An 18,232-nucleotide genomic window follows, 5' to 3' on the forward strand; every position below is an offset into this window, starting at 1 on the left:
TATTCTATATAATTTTTCTTTGTTGAAGTAGAGAATTTTTCCTATACAGACCACAAGAGCAACTAAAGAAGCAATATGATATAATGGAGTTACTTTAAACTTCCCAGGGCAGGATAATTTGCATTCACATTCTTAGTCTACTGCTAATCACAAATCCTTGACCGTATCTTACTCTCCCTCAGACTCACTTGCTATTTAGTAATAGAATAATATAGAATGTTGTCTGGTCCAAATAAAAAAAAATTTGTGAAACTGATAAATAACAAGACAATGTTATTTATTATAGATCTTTTGATAGTTATGGACTTACCACTTGTAGAAAAGCACAGAAGCGCTGTGACTACGAATACACTTTTTGGAGCCATATTGCCTGCCTTTGAATCTTGATTTTACTTTTTTTTTTTTTTGAAGTGTGGTCAGTTTACAATGTTGTGTCAGTTTCTGGTGTACAGCACAATGCTTCAGTCATACTTAATATACATATATTTGTTTTCATATTCTTGAATCTTAAGTTTATCACCAGCTAGCAAGTTAACCAAACTCTGTCACTGTTAGTAGCTACCATATTGGTCAGCACAGATACAGAATATTTCCATCATTGCAGAAAGTTTCATAGGAAATCATAGCATTCATCTTAAATGTTATTGGGAGAAAGTGAAGAGAGATAAAAAAAAATCAATCAAGCATCATATTCAGCTATGGAGTGTACCCGAGGAGGAGTTTATAATTATTCTAATTTGACTTCTTGTGTAAACACTTTAATTTTTCTGTTAGGAAATTTTTTATTGTCGTAGATATTCTGCCATTTTACCATGATTGTTTCTTTGAGGACTTGTTTTTAATTGTGCTGTTCAGAAATTAATATACACTTTTCACTCTTTAATACTGAAAAATTCTCTACTTTTTAAAAAAACATATTGCCTCACCCTAATTATCCCTAATGTTTCCTCTTGGAACTTGTAATGGACACATCCTTAAACTTCTCTTTAATTGTTTTTATTGTGGTAAAATGCACATAACAAAATTTACTTTAAAAATATTTATTGGAGTATAGCTATTTACAGCGTTGTGTAAAATTTACCATTTTGAAGTGTACAAGTCACTGGTTTTAAGTACATTCATATTGTTGTGAAACCATCACCACCATCCATCCCCACATTTCGTTTTGTAAAAATGAAACTTGGCCCCCACCAAACACTAACTGTTCACTCTGTCCTCCCCCAGCTCCTGGCAACACCATTTATTTTCTGTCTTTATGACTTTCACATATAAGTGGGATTACACAGTATTTATCTTTTTGCAACTGGTTTATTTCACCTAACATAATGTCCTCAAGTTTCATACGTGCTTTTTTTTTTTTTTTTACTTTTTCTTGCCTAATTTCTCTGGCAATTTGGAGAAATAATAGTCACTTCAACAAATGATTCTGTGACTGCTGAATACCTATTTGGAAAAAATGTGAAATTTGTACATTTTCACAAATAGTTTATATAGAAAAATTAACAAAGTGGATTCATGACCTAAATGAAAGATCGGAAACTATCAAAATCTTAGAAGAAAACATAGGATAAATCTTCATTACCTTGGATTTGCCAATGGTTTCTTAGATATAATACCAAAACCTGAGCAATGAAAGATTAAATAACTTGAACATCAAAATTAAAGACTTGTGAATCAAAGGGAATTATCAACAAAGTGAGGAGACAACCTACAGATTGGGAGAAAATACTTGCAAATCACATATCTAATGAGGTCTAGTATCCAGAATATACAAAGATTTAAACAAGTTCATACTGTACAGGGCATGGAACTATATTCAATATCTTGTAGTAGCTTACGGTGAAAATGAATATGAAAACTAATATATGTATGTTCATGTATGACTGAAGCATTGTGCTGTATACCAGAAACTAGCATAATATTGTCATAAGTATTGACTATACTTCAATAAAAATATATACCAAAAAAAGTTAACAATATATGAAGAACTCTTACACCTTAACAATTGAAAGGCCATTGTATCTTCCTGCAAGTTGTTGACAATTTATCTACATCCTTTAGATTTGAAATTGCTGAATATGATTCTTGGCTCACAGTTTTTCCTCTTGATTTCTTAAATATATTTATTGTCTACTGGCATAAAGTATTGTAGGCAAGAATATCTGGTGACAGTTTTCTTTCATTACTGTATTTTTTTTAGATCCCCAAAGAATATTTTCTTTTTCTTTATTTCTTTTTAAAAAAAAGTCTAACAATTACAAAGTATGTATCCATGTTTGTCATTCAGGGTCAGTTTTCCCAGCTGCATAGTGTGTCTTCTATTTTTAAATTTTGGTACATTTTCTTGAATTATATTTTTAAATATTTACTTCATGCTCTGATTTCTTCTTTGATGACACTTGTTGCGTTCTGACCTGTTGAGCTTTCTCTGCCTGTCTTCTCTGTTCTTCCTCCTGTTTTCTCTATTTCTTCATGTCTGGTTTTCCTCCTTTCCCTGGTTCTCTCAGTACTACTTATGCTGTTTACTCACTTGCTTTTCTTCTGTTTTTTTCATTTCTGAAGTGAGTCTTTTCTAAATTTTATCACCTCATTCCTGATTTTCTCTGGTTCTTATTTATGTTGTTTTTTCCTATTCTTCATACATTCTCATGTCTTTTAAAAATAGTTTTATTACAGTATGATTCCTGTACAGTAAACTACACATATTTCAGATGTATAAGTTGATGAATTTTGATAGATGTGTACAGCTATGAAACCACCACCGCAATCAAGACAGCTGACATTTCCATCCTAATGTCTTTTACACTGGAAATAAAGTTTCCGTCTGTTTTGTAAGCAGGTCTTCTTTTATTTTAAGGAGCTTACCTGGCTTTTTATTCTCTATTAAAAAATTAACCTTTTATAAGATTCAACATGGATCTGTTTCTGTTATTGACTTTTGTGTTAGTTTTCCAAACTTTAAGAAGGGAGGTGTAGTTTAATAGCGTTTTTCTAAATTTGTGGCTCTCTAGCGCCATCTTCTGTTGCCTTTGTGAAAAGTTAAAAATGTGACGCCGTTTGCTTTCCGAGGTCTGACCCTGCCCGCCTTCCACCTCGTTTAATCTGGGCTCTTTTTCCTTTGTGTCCTTCGTTCGTGAACTGCTTAAACCTTTAGCACTCCGTCGGTTAGTTTTGAGAGTTTATGGGGAGGTCTCCCTCACCAGCTTTCGAACACCTCGTACGAAATGCTAGACTCAGATTTGATTCTCAAATTGGCTCAGAGGGAGGGTTTTGGTTCTCACTGGTGCTGTTTCTCCCCCTTTCCTCTTACACAGATGCCGGCATCCTTCATGTCTTGCCATGTTTGGTGGTTTGTTGTTATCTGCTCACGTTTTGGAGATCTTGGGTTTGATGTACCATCTAATTTTGTTGTAGATACCATTCAAGGATTTTGTGTCTTCCATCTTAGTTGTTTTGTGTGGGGTTTTTTTTTTTTTCTTTAATAGAAAAATACTAACATTTTTTTCTGAACCAATAAAGATATGGTTTTTTGTTTTTGTGTTTTTTGTTTTTTTTTAATTCAGAGCCTGAGCAGTCGTTGTCATTAAGTCCATGGCATGAAATATACTTGTCATCTTTTCATGAGATGTCAACAGCAGTCAACAAAATATCAGTATTTTCAACCTTGTTAGGATTATTCGACCCATCTAAGTGGATTAGAAATATGCACAGGACTACACCTAAAACTGTCAACCTCGTGAAGACATAGCAATAGCATTTAAATTAGAAAATCTATTTCCCTTGATTTACATACCCCTGCTTTAAGACTATCTTGTAAGAATGGGAGCATCAGTATCAAGAAACATACATACAAAACTTTTACACAGCAAAGGAAAAAATAAATAAAATGAAAAGACAAGCTACAGAGTGGGAGAAAATACTTGCAAACAATGAGACTGAAAAGGGCTTAATTTTCAGAATATATAAATATAGCTCATGCAACTCAATAACAAAAAGAACAACCAACCTGATCAAAAAGTGTGCAGAAGACCTAAATAGTCATGTCTCCAATGAAGACACACAGATGGCCAATCGTCACATGAAAAGATGCTCAATATCACTAATTGTCAGAGAAATGCAAATCAAAACTACAATGAGGTATCACTTCACACCAGTCAGAATGGCCATCATTAAAAAGTCCACAAATGATAAATGCTAGAGAGGGTATGGAGAAAAGGGAACCTTCCTACACTGTTGATGGGAATGTAATTTGGTGCAGCCATTATGGAAAACAGTATGGAGATTCCTCAAAAACCTAAAAATAGAATTAGCATATGATCCAGCAATCCCACTCCTGGACATATATCCAGAGAGAAGCTTAATTCAAAAAGATATATGCACCCTAATGTTCATAGCAGCACTGTTTACAATAGCCAAGACAAAGAAGCACCTAAATGTCCATCAACAGGTGACTGGATAAAGAAGTTGTGATATATATACACAATGGAATACTACTCGGCCATAAAAAAGAATGAAATTATGCCATTTACAGCAACATAGATGGACCTAGAGATTATCACACTAAGTGAAGTAAGCCAGACAGAGAAGGACAAATACCATATGATATCACTTATATGTGGAATCTAAAACCTGAGACACAGCACAGGGAACTATATTCAATATCTTGTAGTAGTTTATGGTGAAAAAGAATATGAAAATGAATATATGTATATTAATGTATGACAAGCATTGTGCTGTATGCTAGAAATTGATACAACATTGTAAACTGACTATACTTCAAAAAAAATTTTTTAAACAAAAGTAAATAAAAAATAAAAAATGAGACAAATGAACTTATACAAAACAGAAACATATAGAAAACAAACTTATGGTTACCAAAGGGGAAGAGGGGGAAGGATAAATTAGGAGTTTGGGATTAGCAGATACAAACTACTATATACAAAACAAACAACAAGGTCCTATTGTAGAGCACAGGGAACTATATTCAATAGCTCATAACAACCTATAATTAAAAAGAATATGAAAAAGAATATGTATACATATGTATAGGCAGATCACTTTACTAGTTATTCTAATCAAGAAAGGATTGTGCTGTATACTTGTTGCCTCTCAATGTCCATTCTCCACTTCTTTCCTTTCTGTTCTAAGATCTGGGAAGGTGAACGTATGTGGACTGCTCCACTCAGGCCCCTGCTGAGCCAGGAGGGAAGGGACAGGGCACAACCACTGAAAGAACACACAGCCATTGGCACCAAGACAGTTCTAGGATTTCTGGAATTGGCTCCCTAATCTAATTATATAAAGATGCTAATAACTCTGTTTCCAGGAGTAAAGAGCTTACCGATAGTCCATGATACACTGAATACCTCCGCTGTATACACTTAAATAATTGTTTATAAGAAACAAGGAGGTAGATGACTGTGTATATAATATTTTTAAGCATTTTTTAAATACTGATGAATAGAATGAGATTGACTAGCTGCTCCTACTGTCACTGTACAAATGGCGGGGGTTGGGGGTGGGGGGCAGGATTAGCTCTGGTATTCAAATTCCCTGCATAATGACTTGCGGGCTTCTACCTACTGCCTGAAGGAGACCCCCACCTCTTGTAGCTCCAGGGCTGAGACTGGCTGGGTTCCACGTGAGCTGTCCTGCTGTGTTTGCTCTTGAAGTGCGGACCCTGCTGGGGAAGAGGGGTGGTGCGGATGGATTGGGGGTGTGGGGGAGACCCCGACGAAGGTGGGGACACGGAGCCCCTAAATTCCGATGAGTCTTTTTAGACAGATGAAGAGAACCCCCACCCCATGGAAGTAACCTTCCCACCCCCAGTGGAATCTCCTGAGGACACCAGTGATCTCCCCTGAGGCCGTTCCCCTACAAGTCAGGGGACCCACCCCCATGACCACACTCATCCTGTGATTAACTAGTCAAGTAGAAACGGCCCCCCCGCAGGGTAGAGTGAGGCCCGTAGAGGTACAGCGCACGCAGAAAGGACGACCTGAGTTCTCTGTTTTATACTTGGGGAAGTCCGGGGGGACCGTGTGGGAAGGGCCGAGTTGTGGTGAGTTTGGATCAGGCTAATTTTGAGATGTGAGCTCACGAAGCAGAGACTCTGCCCTGAAGGTTGCAACTGGGGAGGTGGGAAAGGTAGCCCTTAGTGAGTGAGCTGGAAATGCAGCCTTGCCTTAGTTTAATGAACAGGAAGAGATGCAAAGGCTTCTGGAAATTTGGGCGTTAGAGTGGATTTGTCTTCTAAGACTTACTCACCAACCCTGGGAGGGTTCAGGAAACATAGCTCTCACCAAGACTGGGAAGAGTACATTAGTGAGGGGAGCCTGGCGCCCCTAAAGAGCTCCGTGATCAGTCTTCTCTGTTGGCCAGGCCTTCCAGCGGGAACTGCAGACGTGTACTGGGAAACCTACATGCATGGGGAATAACTGGGCAGGTGGCAGGGGCCAAGTGGTGGCACGCAACTGCTGAAGGCAAGACTGATAGCCTTGATCTATTGATAATGGTGTTCCTAAAAATAACACAGGTAGGAAGTCTACTAAATTCTTACCTGATCTGTATCATTAGAACACGTCTAGGTCAACTGAATGAAAGTCTAACCTGAATCATAAATCAGAGAGTCATGGGTCCCTCAATCAATTCCCACCTGAGCTAATTTGCAGACCCAGGGCCCCCTGAATGGAGGAGAGGACAGGTCCTCATGAGGAAGGACCCTGGCACCCTGTCCCAAATTTATACTGTTTATCTTCCTCCCAGCCTTCACCAGAAGGACCTGTGGCCTTTTACCAGGGTAACTGTGCTTTGGGGAAAAGGAGGTAATCAGATCTTTCAGGGACCACTGGACACTGATTCTGAACTAACACTGACTCCGAGAGACCCACTATGTCACTGTGGCCCCCCATCAGAGTCCAGGCCTCCAGAGGTCAGGCGATCAGTGGAGTTTCAGTCCTATAGTGGGCCCAAACACATCCTGAGTTTTTCCCTCAGTTTCATAATGTGTAACTGGAACAAACTCAGCAAGTGACTGCCTCCCCCTACCGGTCCCCTGACTTGGGAGTAAGAACTAAAAGGTGGGAAAGAACAGCATGTCTGTCAGTGAGGCTCAGCAGAAGCCGTTTGCACTCAGCTGGCAGGGATACAAATACTCCTTCACTGTCCCACCTCGGGGGTGGCCCCTCTCCAGCCCTGTGTCACAGTTTAGTTCATAGGGATTTTTATTTTTTTAGTGTCTTTCACCAATCTTGTATTGGTAATGTGAGGAGACATAATTTGCATAAGATTCAGAAAGTGATAAATTAGAAAACTACAAAGTAGTTTGCTATTAATAGTTTATATTTATCATAATATATAATTAATATATATTTTCCTTTATGATTGAATTTGTAATGAATGTAATTAATTAATCATGCTTTATTTGTTTTTTTAGGTTAAAAGCTGTTCTCCAAAGACCCTCTAAGCTGGATTCTCTTATTTTATTTTTTAAACTCCACATATAAGTGGTATCATATGGTATTTTCTTTCTCTTTCTGGCCCACTTCCCTTAGTATGAGGATTTCCAGGTCCATAGTTCATAGGAATCGCAAACACATTTGTGAATGTACATAATTGCTGTGAAGGAGCTCTTTATTTTATTTTATTTTATTTTATTTTAGAAACTGTTTATTTTCCGTCAACCTATTTCCATTTTAAGAGTTTGTGGAAAGAACAGCTCACGACCACTCAGTGGTTGTTGCGACCCATTCGGTGGCCTGAGCAGCAGGAGGTGCAGACCAGTCTTCATGGCGGGCTGAGCGCCCCAGTCTTCAGGAGGGAACTGCTGAACAGGCACAGAGGGCACCTGCACGCCTTCGGACCGGTCCGCCGCCTCAGGAGTGGGAGCCGTCCATTCACCCTGAAATTCCTCCTTTGTCACGGCCTTTTCAGCTGCAGCCTGCTCTTCCTTTTCAATCTCTTCAGGATCTCTGTAGAAGTAGAGATCAGGCATGGCCTCCCATGGGTGTTCCTGGGAGAGGGTGCCGCGCATGCGCAGAACTTCCCAGAGCGCATCCACCACGTCAGACCCACTGAGTGAGACGTCCACCTAGTGCAGAGGGGAGTCCGTGTTACACAGGGTGATGGCAGGCAGGTTAACGTGAGATGCCTCGGTGAGAGGCTGGTGGTCAGCCCTGGGATCAATAACCACCAGAAGTCTCGGCTCCTGGAAAGCTGCCTGGATCTGGTTAGTGACAGTTCCAGGTGCGAAGTGGCCAGCAGCAAACTTCAGCACAGCTCACTGTCCAGTATTCCTGGAGGATGTGACACCGACATCAGCTGGGTTTTCAATAGCAACAATGGCACGAGCTGCCACAGAAGCTTCTCCCAGGTTCTCTTCAGCTCTATGACGTCGATGCCATCATGGAGTAGATATACTGTTCCACTTGGAAGGCAAGGTTGGTACCACCTAAGTGGGTTCCTGCTGCAAGGAACTTGAGCACTGTCCTCCTTCATTTGCAGGGTATCAGGGCTCTGGACATTGTGAGAGTTTCCCTTCAGGTCACAATGAGAACCCAGAACAATGCCGTACAGACCCCTCTCTGGGCAGCGTGGAAAGAAGGAGCTCTTCACATGTTCTAGATATTAATCCCTTACCAGATATATGTTTATAAATATTTCTCCCACCCTATAGGTTGATTTTTCACTTTTGATTGTCTCCTTTACTGCACAGCAGTTTGTTTGGCGGGGAAGCTAATTAGGTTTATTTGTTTACTTAATGGAGGTGCTGGGGATCGAACTCAGGAACCTGTGCACACCAGGCACACACTACCACTGAGCTACACCCTCCCTGCTGCACAGTAGTTTTAAATTTTGTTTAAATAGCTTTATATTTTGTTTATTATTGTATTATTTAATTATTTTATTTTGGTGGAGGGCAGTAACTAGGTTTATTTATTATTTTTTTTAGAGGAGGGACTGGGGATTGAACCCAGGACCTCATGCATGCTAAGCATGTGCTCTACCACTTGAGCTATACCCTCCCCCAAGTAGTTTTAAATTTTGATGTAGTCCTATTATTTATTTTTGCTTCCGTTGCCTATGTTTCTGGTGTCATATCTAAAAAACCATTGCCAAAGCCAATGTCAAGAAGCTATCCCCTGAAGTTTTATTTTAAGGGTTTTATAGTTTTAGCACTTCAGGGGAGGGTTTTGATCCATATAAGTTAATTTTTATATATGATGTAAGATGAAACTCCAACTTTAAAAGAAAAACAAAGCAGAGGACTCACACTTCCTGACTTTGAAACATACCACAATGCCCAGGCACGGAAACAGTGTGGTCCTGCCATAAAGACAGCAGTGCAGACCAGTGGAGCCAATAGGGGACCCAGAAAAGAACCTCAAGTGTAGGGTGCAAAGGTTCAAATGCAGTTTCTTATGCTAAGCCCCAGGTCACAAAACTAAGACGTAATTACAGTTCCAGAGCTCCTGGAAATGGAATCTTATACTTGTCAGTCAGAAGCACCTGCATTCCCTAGATTACTTACTAGTTAAGTCGTCTACCTCACAGACCCCAGCCATCCCCTGTAGGAAGGTAACTTTGCAGAGAACCCACGTGCTCCTGTGCAGTCTGTCTGGTGTGATATCCTTGTTCCAGCTGCCTTCTGTCTGTAAAAGTCTTTCATTTTGTGCAGTTTCTTGAAGCCCCTTTCTATGTGCCAGATCAGATGCTTCCCAATTTGAACTGCTTTTTGCTCAAATAAACTCTTAAAAATTTTAACATGCCTCACTTTACCTTTTAACAGCCTCTTCAACAAATGGTGTTAGAAAAATTGGATATCCATGTATGGAAAAAAAGAAGTCGGACCCTTACCTTACTCCATATAAAAAATTAACTCAAAATGGACTAAAGGCCTAAATGTACGACCTGAAACTTATAAAACTCCTAGAAGAAAACGTAGGGGAAAAACTTCATGGTGTTGGATTTGGCGATGGTTTCTTGGATGTGACACCAAAGGCACAGGCAACAGAGGAAAAATAGCCAAACTGGCAGGGAAAGAACTGACAGGACGAAGAGGCAACGTGCATAATGAGAGGAAGCATTGGCAAACCAGGTACCCGATACAGGGTTGACACACAGAATATACTGACTCCTCTAACACAGTGTATGCTTCACAGTTGTTAAGAGGGTAGGTCTCAGGTTAAGTGTTCTTAATGTAATAAAATAAAATTGGAAATCTCATGCAACATTGTTGGGAATGTAAAACTGCAGCCACCATGGAAAACAGCAAGAAGGATCTTCAAAAAATTTAAAATGTTACTAGCATATGACGCTGCAATCTCACTTCAGGATGTAAACACAGCAGCACTGTTCACAATAGCCAAGAGATGGAGACAACATAAAGGTCCTCCAGTGGCTGAAAGGAGAAACAGAAATATTGAACTGCACATACAGATGGTGAGACATCATTCACGTTCAGAGAAGGGAATCCTTCTCATTCTGCGGTATGGGTGACTTGACATTCTGCTCAGTGGCATAAGCACATCACAAAAGACAAACATTGCATGATTCCGAGGCGCCTAGAGTGGTCAGACCTTAGAAACAGAAAGTCGACTCGTGGTTGTCAGACCCGGGGGAGAGGGAAAAGGGAAATTTCTCAATAGACATCGTTCCAGTTTTGCAAGATGAAAAAGTTCTAGAGGTCCTTGCAGAACAGTGTTATTGACTTTTCACCACATAAAACAGAAAAAGAATCCAACTTCACTCTTTCTCACGTGGGTGTCCAGTTTTGCCATCATCACTTGTCCTCTCCCCATTGAACAGACTTGGCATCCGTCTGGAAAATCACTTGGCCATATAGGAAACTGAACCCAGCGGCATATTAAAAGGATTATACACTGTGACCAATTGTGATTTATTCCTGAAATGAAGGAAGTTCCAATATACAAAACTTGAAGACACTGTATGAACAGAACCAAGGGGAAGAAATACATGATCATCTCAAATGATGCAGGAAAAGCATCTGACAAAATTAACACCTTTGCATGACAAACACACAAAATATACTAAAAATAGAAGGTAACTATCTCAGCATAATGAAATCCATGTAGAAAAATCAACCAGCAGTGAAAAATTTAAAGTTTTTCCCCTAAGAGCAAATATAAGATGAGGAGTCTGTTTTCCCCCTGCTTTTGCTTAACACAGGATTGGAAGCTCTACCCAGAACAATTAGGCAAGAAAAAGATATAAAAGGCATTCAAATTGGTTAAAAAAAAAAAAAAAGAAGAAGAAGAAGTAAAACAATCTCTGTTCACAGACTCTTACATGAAGTAAGCCGTAAAGATTCCATGACAGGGGCAGGGATTGAAGGGATATTAAAGCTAATTTAGTAAATTTCAAGATACAAAATTAGTACACAAAAATCAGTTGCATTTCTATACACTAACTATGAACAATCTGAAAAGAAAATTAAGAAATCAATTCTACATACAATAGCAGCAAAAATGATAAAATACTTAGGCATAAATTTAACCATGGAGGTGAAAGACATTTACACTGACAATGACAAAAACATTGCTGAAAAAATTACAGAAGATACAAACAAATGGAAAGATATCCCGTGTTCATGGATTGAAAGATGTTTTCATCTTCCAGTCTTTTCAACAAATGGTGGTGGCAAAACTGGATATTCACATGCAAAAGAATGAAATTGGATCCTTACCTAACACCATATACAAAGTTTGATTCCAAGAGGATCTAAGACCTAAATGTAAGAGATAAAATTAAAAATCTGTTAGAAAGAATCATAGGGCTAAATCATCATGACCTTGAATTTGGCAATGGTTTCTTTTATATAACACCAAAGACACAGGCAACAAAAGAAAATACAGAAAAATCAAACTTCATAAAAAGCTAAACTTCTGCACATCAAAGGACACCATCAACAGAGAACAGGGCAACCCACAGAGGGGAGAGAGTGTTTGCTCATCACGCTTCTGACTAAGGGTTATAATCCACAAGATAGAGAGAGCTAAAATTCAACAACAAAGAAACAGCCTAATTTAAAAATGGGCGAAGGACTTGAACAGACTTTTCTTACAGAGAAGATGTACAAGTAGCCAAAAAGCACGTGGAAGATGCTCAGCGTCACTAGTGATTAGGGAAATGCACATGAAAACCACAGTGAGATACCACGTTTCACACCTATTAAGAAAACTAGAAAATATGTGAACATTAAACATCACACTCTTTTTTTTCCCCAAACACCACACTCTTTAAGAGTCAAAGAGTCAAAGGAGTAATCACAAGGGAAATTAGAATATATATTGAGACAGGTAAAAATAAACACCCAACACACCAAAACTACAGCAAAAGCAGCCCTAGAAGGAAAATTTATAGCTATCAATGCTTACATTAAAAATGAACAAAGGTCTAACCCAGGAATCCCACTCCTGGGCATATATCCAGAAGGAACCCTACTTCAAAAAGACACCTGCACCCAATGCTCATAGCAGCACTATTTACAACAGCCAAGACATGGAAACAGCCTAAATGTCCATCCACAGATGACTGGATAAAGAAGATGTGGTATATTTATACAATGGAATACTATTCAGCCATAAAAACCGACTACATAACGCCATTTGCAGCAACTGGAGATGTTCCTGGAGAATGTCATTCTAAGCGAAGCAAGCCAGAAAGAGAAAGAAAAATACCATATGAGATCACTTATATGTGGACTCTAAAAAAGAAAAAAGAGGACATTAATGAACTCATCTACAAAACAGAAACAGACCTGCAGACGTAGTAAACAATCTTTTTGAAAAAGCATATGAAAACAAATATACGTATGTATATGCATGACTGGGATGCTGTACACCAGAAGTTGACACACTGTAACTGACTATAATTCAATTAAAAAAAATAGAAAGAAACCACATACACACACACACACACACACACAAAAGCTGAACCATGAAGAAACAGAAAACCTGATTAACCTCCTAATAGAGTGATTGACTTCAGTAATCAAAAACCTTGCAATAAGGAAAAGCCCAGGGCCAGACATCTTTACTGGTGAATTCTACCAAACAGTTAAAGAAGAGCTAAAGTTATCCGAAAGAATTGAAGGGGAGCAAACACTTCTTAATCCATTGTATGAGGCTACCACAACCTGATACCAAAGCCAGCCAAAGACGCAGAAGAGAAAACTAAAGGCCAATATCCTTTATAAATATTGATGCAAAAATACCCCACACAGTACTAGCAAACTGAATTCAGATTTTAAAATTGTAAATCTTTAAAATCAATTGAAAGAATGAAAAGAAAAAAGCACTTCATTATCTCAATGATGCAGGAAAAGAATTTAACAAAATTCATCATCTCTTGATGATAGCAGTACTGAATAAAGTAAGAATAGCAGGAAACTACATCAATATAATAAGAAGCGTTTATGAAAACCCACAGCTGGCGTCACACTCAGTGGTTAAAACTCAAAACTTTCCAAAAAAAAAAAAAAGACTCAAAACTTTTCCTCCTCTCAAATCAGGAACAAGGCTTATAAAGCGACTCAGGAAAGTGGTAGGACACAAAATCACAATAAAACAAGATCAGTTACATTTCCATACACTAATAATGGTCCATCAAAAAGGGAAATAAAGCCACATTTACAGGTGCATCCCAAGGAGCACAGTGCTAAGGAGCTAGGAATCAACCTCCCCAAGGAGACGGAGCAAGTGAAGCAACGAGCGATGAGAACTGAGTAGCGCTGCTGGGAGAAGTCAGAGAAGATACAAATAAATGGGAAGATATCCTCTGTTCACTGGAAGACTCAATATTGTTAAGATGACAACACAATCCAAAGTGACCTGCAGGCTCAATGCAATCTCCATCAAAATCCCAACAACAATTTTGCAGAAACAGAAAAATCCATCCAAAAATTCATACAGAATCTCAAGGGACCTCAAACAGCCAAAATCATGTTGGGAAAGAACAAAGCTGGAGGGTACACACGCCTTCGTTTCAAAACTCACTGTAAACTTTAGCAATTAAAACTGCAGTAGCTGCATAAAGACAGAACGTACACAAATGGAATAAAACCAGAGCCCAGAAAGAGACCCTTGCCAGTGCTGTCAAATGGTTTACAAAGCTGCCGAGACTGTCCTGGTAATATTTTAACAAAATTGTGTGACTTAAAATTCTTCCCAGGTCGGCTTTAGTGGCCAGGGAAGCCAGCAGCCAGGGCTGGTTCCCCACCTTAAGCATGATGTGCACTTTCTGATCCCCAAATGCTGTCACCTCTGTGTCCCTTTTGAGACACTCCTGGTGAACGAGACGCCAGCTTACCTCACCTTGTCAGGCGTTGCAGTGTCTCTGCACAGTCATTAAAATGACCTCACGGGAGGGAATGACATCTCAGCTGTTAAGTGAAATTCCTTCTACATCAAGTTTCTTGGCCCCTGGCCCCTAAGTCACATTGCTTCCAGCCCAGCCATAAACAGTGGCTGCCAGACTGAGTTTTTCCTTCCCAGGTCCCTGGGTCAGAGGCTGGAAGATTGCTGGGCAATCTGCAGCAGTTTTCCTGACGTAGGAGATAGAGTCAGTCATCCCAGGAAGGGTGATCAAATAGTGCACAAGTCCATCTGTTCTCGAGTTCCTTTTCATCGAAATAAAAAGTGATTATCAGCAAACACCAATTAGCTGTGTGAACTGCAAGGGTCTTAACCTCTCTGTAACCCTGTTCAGCTTCTACGTCGGTCATCAGAAAACATTATGAGGAGAGTTTCAAGAGATTCTTTAAAATTCTAAGCATGATTTGTACCTGTCAGATGGAATGAGGGCCTCTCTGGCCAGCAACGGTGAAGGCTTTGAAAGTCTTAGTCTCTTCTGCACCTTTGAGTTAGTTCTCAAAGCACGACACGTGAAGGATGTAACACAGGACTTCTCGGTAATACTGCTCTCTAAAGAGCGAACTCTATCGTGGGGATAGACTTCTCCAGAATTAAAGGGTCATGTCACATTTAACTTTTCCTGTAGAATAACCTCATCACATGTATCTTAGAACATTTAGAGCTTTTGGTATATAAAATATTTGTCTGCTCATTTAATCATGGGTTGTACTATTAAGAAATTTATTTTTGCAAGTGAGTGATTTGCTAAGTCAGGAAGAGGCATGCGTTTTTTTCAAAAGAACAGAAAAAAATGTAAGAAGCATTGACGAATAGTCGGTCACTGAGAGAGGTTTCCCTCAGTTTCTTTCCTAGTATCTACTAATTGTTGTAATTTCATAGATTTACTAAAATACTCTAAATGAACTGGTAAATGTTCTATTAGAAAGCAAACAGTGATTCTGGATTTTGGTTTTCACAGGATACAGATTACAGATGAAGTGATTTAGAATCTGATATTCGTTCAAAGAATATTAGCATTGTCATGATTTTCTAAATGGAATGATTTTTCAACTGGGTCTTTTAATAAGCTGTTATATTTTCATTTAGTATATAGTTTCAGTAAGATGAAATATAATTAAACTTTTCAGAAAAACAACCTCCCAAAAATGAAATAATATGTTGTTACAAATGACTGTCCACTGGAAAAAAATGCACAACCTAAAAGCTGAGAATTATGTTTTATCTGGTGGACAAAATGAGGACTTAAGCTTGGGAGACAGCCTCTAGGATAGCTCTGAGGGTCTGTTCCAAAGAGGTAAGGGAGGAGCCAGGTTATGTAGGAGTTTCTGCAAACAAAAACAAAAAACAGGTCGTTGGTCACAGACATAGAAAATAAACTTATAGTTACCAGGAGGGAAAGGTGTAGGGGTGGAGGGATAAATTTGGAGTTGGGGATTTGCAGATACAAACTGCTATATATAAAATAGATAAACAACAAGGTCCTACCATATAGTACAGGGAACTATACTCAATACCTTGTAATAACCTACAATGAAAAAGAATATGAAAAGGAACATATGTATATGTATAACTGAATCATTATGCTGTACACCAGAAATTCACATAATACTGTAAACACCACTATACTTCAATTAAAAAAAAAAGTTAGTGGAGCCAATTAAGAAGCCAAAAACCAAAAAACCCAAAACAAACAAACAGAAAAAACAGGTAGTGGAAAGATCAAAAGATTATTGTTAATTAAAGAAAATCCAGACAACTCAAATTAATGAATTTAGCACTCTTCTATGTATGGGGAGATGCGAGAGTCTGGGCTCACTGAAATCAATCCTTTGATCTGCACTTTAACTGTCCAGGGCCAGGATCCTGAGTCCCCTGGGCGGGGTGGGGCGCACCGTGCAGGAGGGGCCTCTGGGGTGGCTGAGGGCTTGGTTGGCACCACATCCTTTGTTTACTGACGTGGCAGGAGGCAATCTTTGTCCACATGACCTAAGTTAATAATCCACTTTAACAAAAGAAAAAAAATCCATTTGGGTTAGCTTTAAAAAGTTTTCTCATAAATACTTCATTTCATAGATAAAATCTAACACCCATGTGAATTTTTAAAATTTAGCCTGGGTATCTGTTTCTGTAGATTAGGGTCCTAAAGCTAGACCGCGAGATCACAGTACACGCAGATTTTAACTCTAACAGACCCTTGTACCCACCTACTAACTCGTACTCCAGCTGTTAGTGTGTGAGACTAACTTTTCTCATACTTCTTAGCAGCACTGTTGTTAATGGTTTTTTGTTGTTATTTAAGAAGCAAAAAACTGTTAAGAAGTGAAAAACTGTAATTTTTGTTTCAGAATGCTTACTGCAGCTGAATTTGTGATAGTAGAAAAGTGAAAATACCCTATGCATTTATCACCATACAAATAATTAGAAATTAGGGAATATACTTGTTGTGCAATGTCTAGTTAGACGTGGAACAGAATGAGGTGGAACTACACACAGTTTCTTTCCCCCAAACTGACACAGCCCCTCCTGCACCAGGACAGGACTAAGTATTTCATGTAACCAACGCTTGTTTCCCGTTGCAGTTGCGTGTGCTAAGTACTGTAATTACGCCTATCTCTAATTTCTAAATTTTTCATTAAAGTATAGTCAGTTTACAATGTTGTGTCAATTTCTGGCGTACAGCACAATGTTTGACTCATACGTATACATACATACCTTCCTTTTCATATTCTTTTTCATTATAGGTTGCTACAAAATACTGAATAGAGTTCCCTGTGCTCTACAGTAGAAACTTGCTATTTATCTATTTTATATATAGTAGTTAGTATCTGCAAATATCGAAGTCCCAATTTATCCATTCACCCCTCTCCCCCCCATAACTATGAGTTTGTTTTCTACATTATACCTGTCTTATGTTAAAACAAAATTCAACTAAGTGTATCTGGAGAGTTAATTGGTTTTATTCAACGATTCCTGAACTAGGCAGCGTTCCATCTGGTAGATAGAACGGTCCCCTAAGGAGCTGTAGAAAATGGAAGGTTTTTATAAGCAGGAGGGTGGAGCAAGGCAGTCATTAGCAAAAGAAGAGAAAGGGTTATTTTGGGCCAGGACATCATCTTTTGGGGGGAAAAGTACTGGGCAAGCGTTTTATCATGCAAATTACCTCTCCTTCCGGGGGGAGGGGCAGGAGGTGATGGCGAGGAACCAAGGGACATTACTTCACTGGTGCCAACCAGAAAATTCCACACTGGGTGATTAAGATCCCATCTCTGGAGAAGGCTGAAACTGCAGTTAGGTCCGGGATTAAACCTAGGTTTGGTATCAGGGGCCTGTGGTTCTACCCCGTTAACAGCTGTAAGAGAAGGAACGGAGGCAGTGCAGCAGAACAATACTGTAGACGGAGAAGCAGCAACTAAGAAGGAATAGGGGCACCTACTTGGGCTGATCTGGAACGTTTATAACATTGTTAATTGGAAAGCCAATGTGAGATGATAAATAACTCCATTTTCTATTTTAAGAATAGAAATGTTTATGTAAACATATCTGTGTAAGCATAGAATCAAGTATAGACTAATATTCCATTAATGGTGTGGACTTGAAAGATTTATGAGGAGGGTTCCCATTGGTGTCTTAATACCTACCTTACCTAATTTTAAAAGAGAAAAAAGAGGAAGAAGGAAGAGAAGGAAGCAACATAGAGAAATGAAATAGACTTCATCCTTAATCGTGAGCCAAAACTGAGGACTAGATTGTGGATGAAGCAGCGTTTTTCTTCCACTGAGTGATGGAGATTATTAATCTACTCAGAACTTGGAAGCAATTCAAAGCAGTCTTTCCCTTAG

At 39.0% G+C, this 18,232-nt stretch overlaps 1 pseudogene; it reads right to left on the reverse strand.

The window, feature by feature from the left end:
- Positions 1-7,628: 7,628 nt before the first annotated feature.
- LOC123611646 (small ribosomal subunit protein uS2-like) lies at positions 7,629-9,513 on the reverse strand (annotated as a pseudogene).
- Positions 9,514-18,232: the final 8,719 nt, after the last annotated feature.

This window comes from Camelus bactrianus, chromosome 14 (assembly GCF_048773025.1).
Source record: "Camelus bactrianus isolate YW-2024 breed Bactrian camel chromosome 14, ASM4877302v1, whole genome shotgun sequence".
In the NCBI taxonomy this organism is placed as follows: Eukaryota; Metazoa; Chordata; class Mammalia; order Artiodactyla; family Camelidae; genus Camelus; species Camelus bactrianus.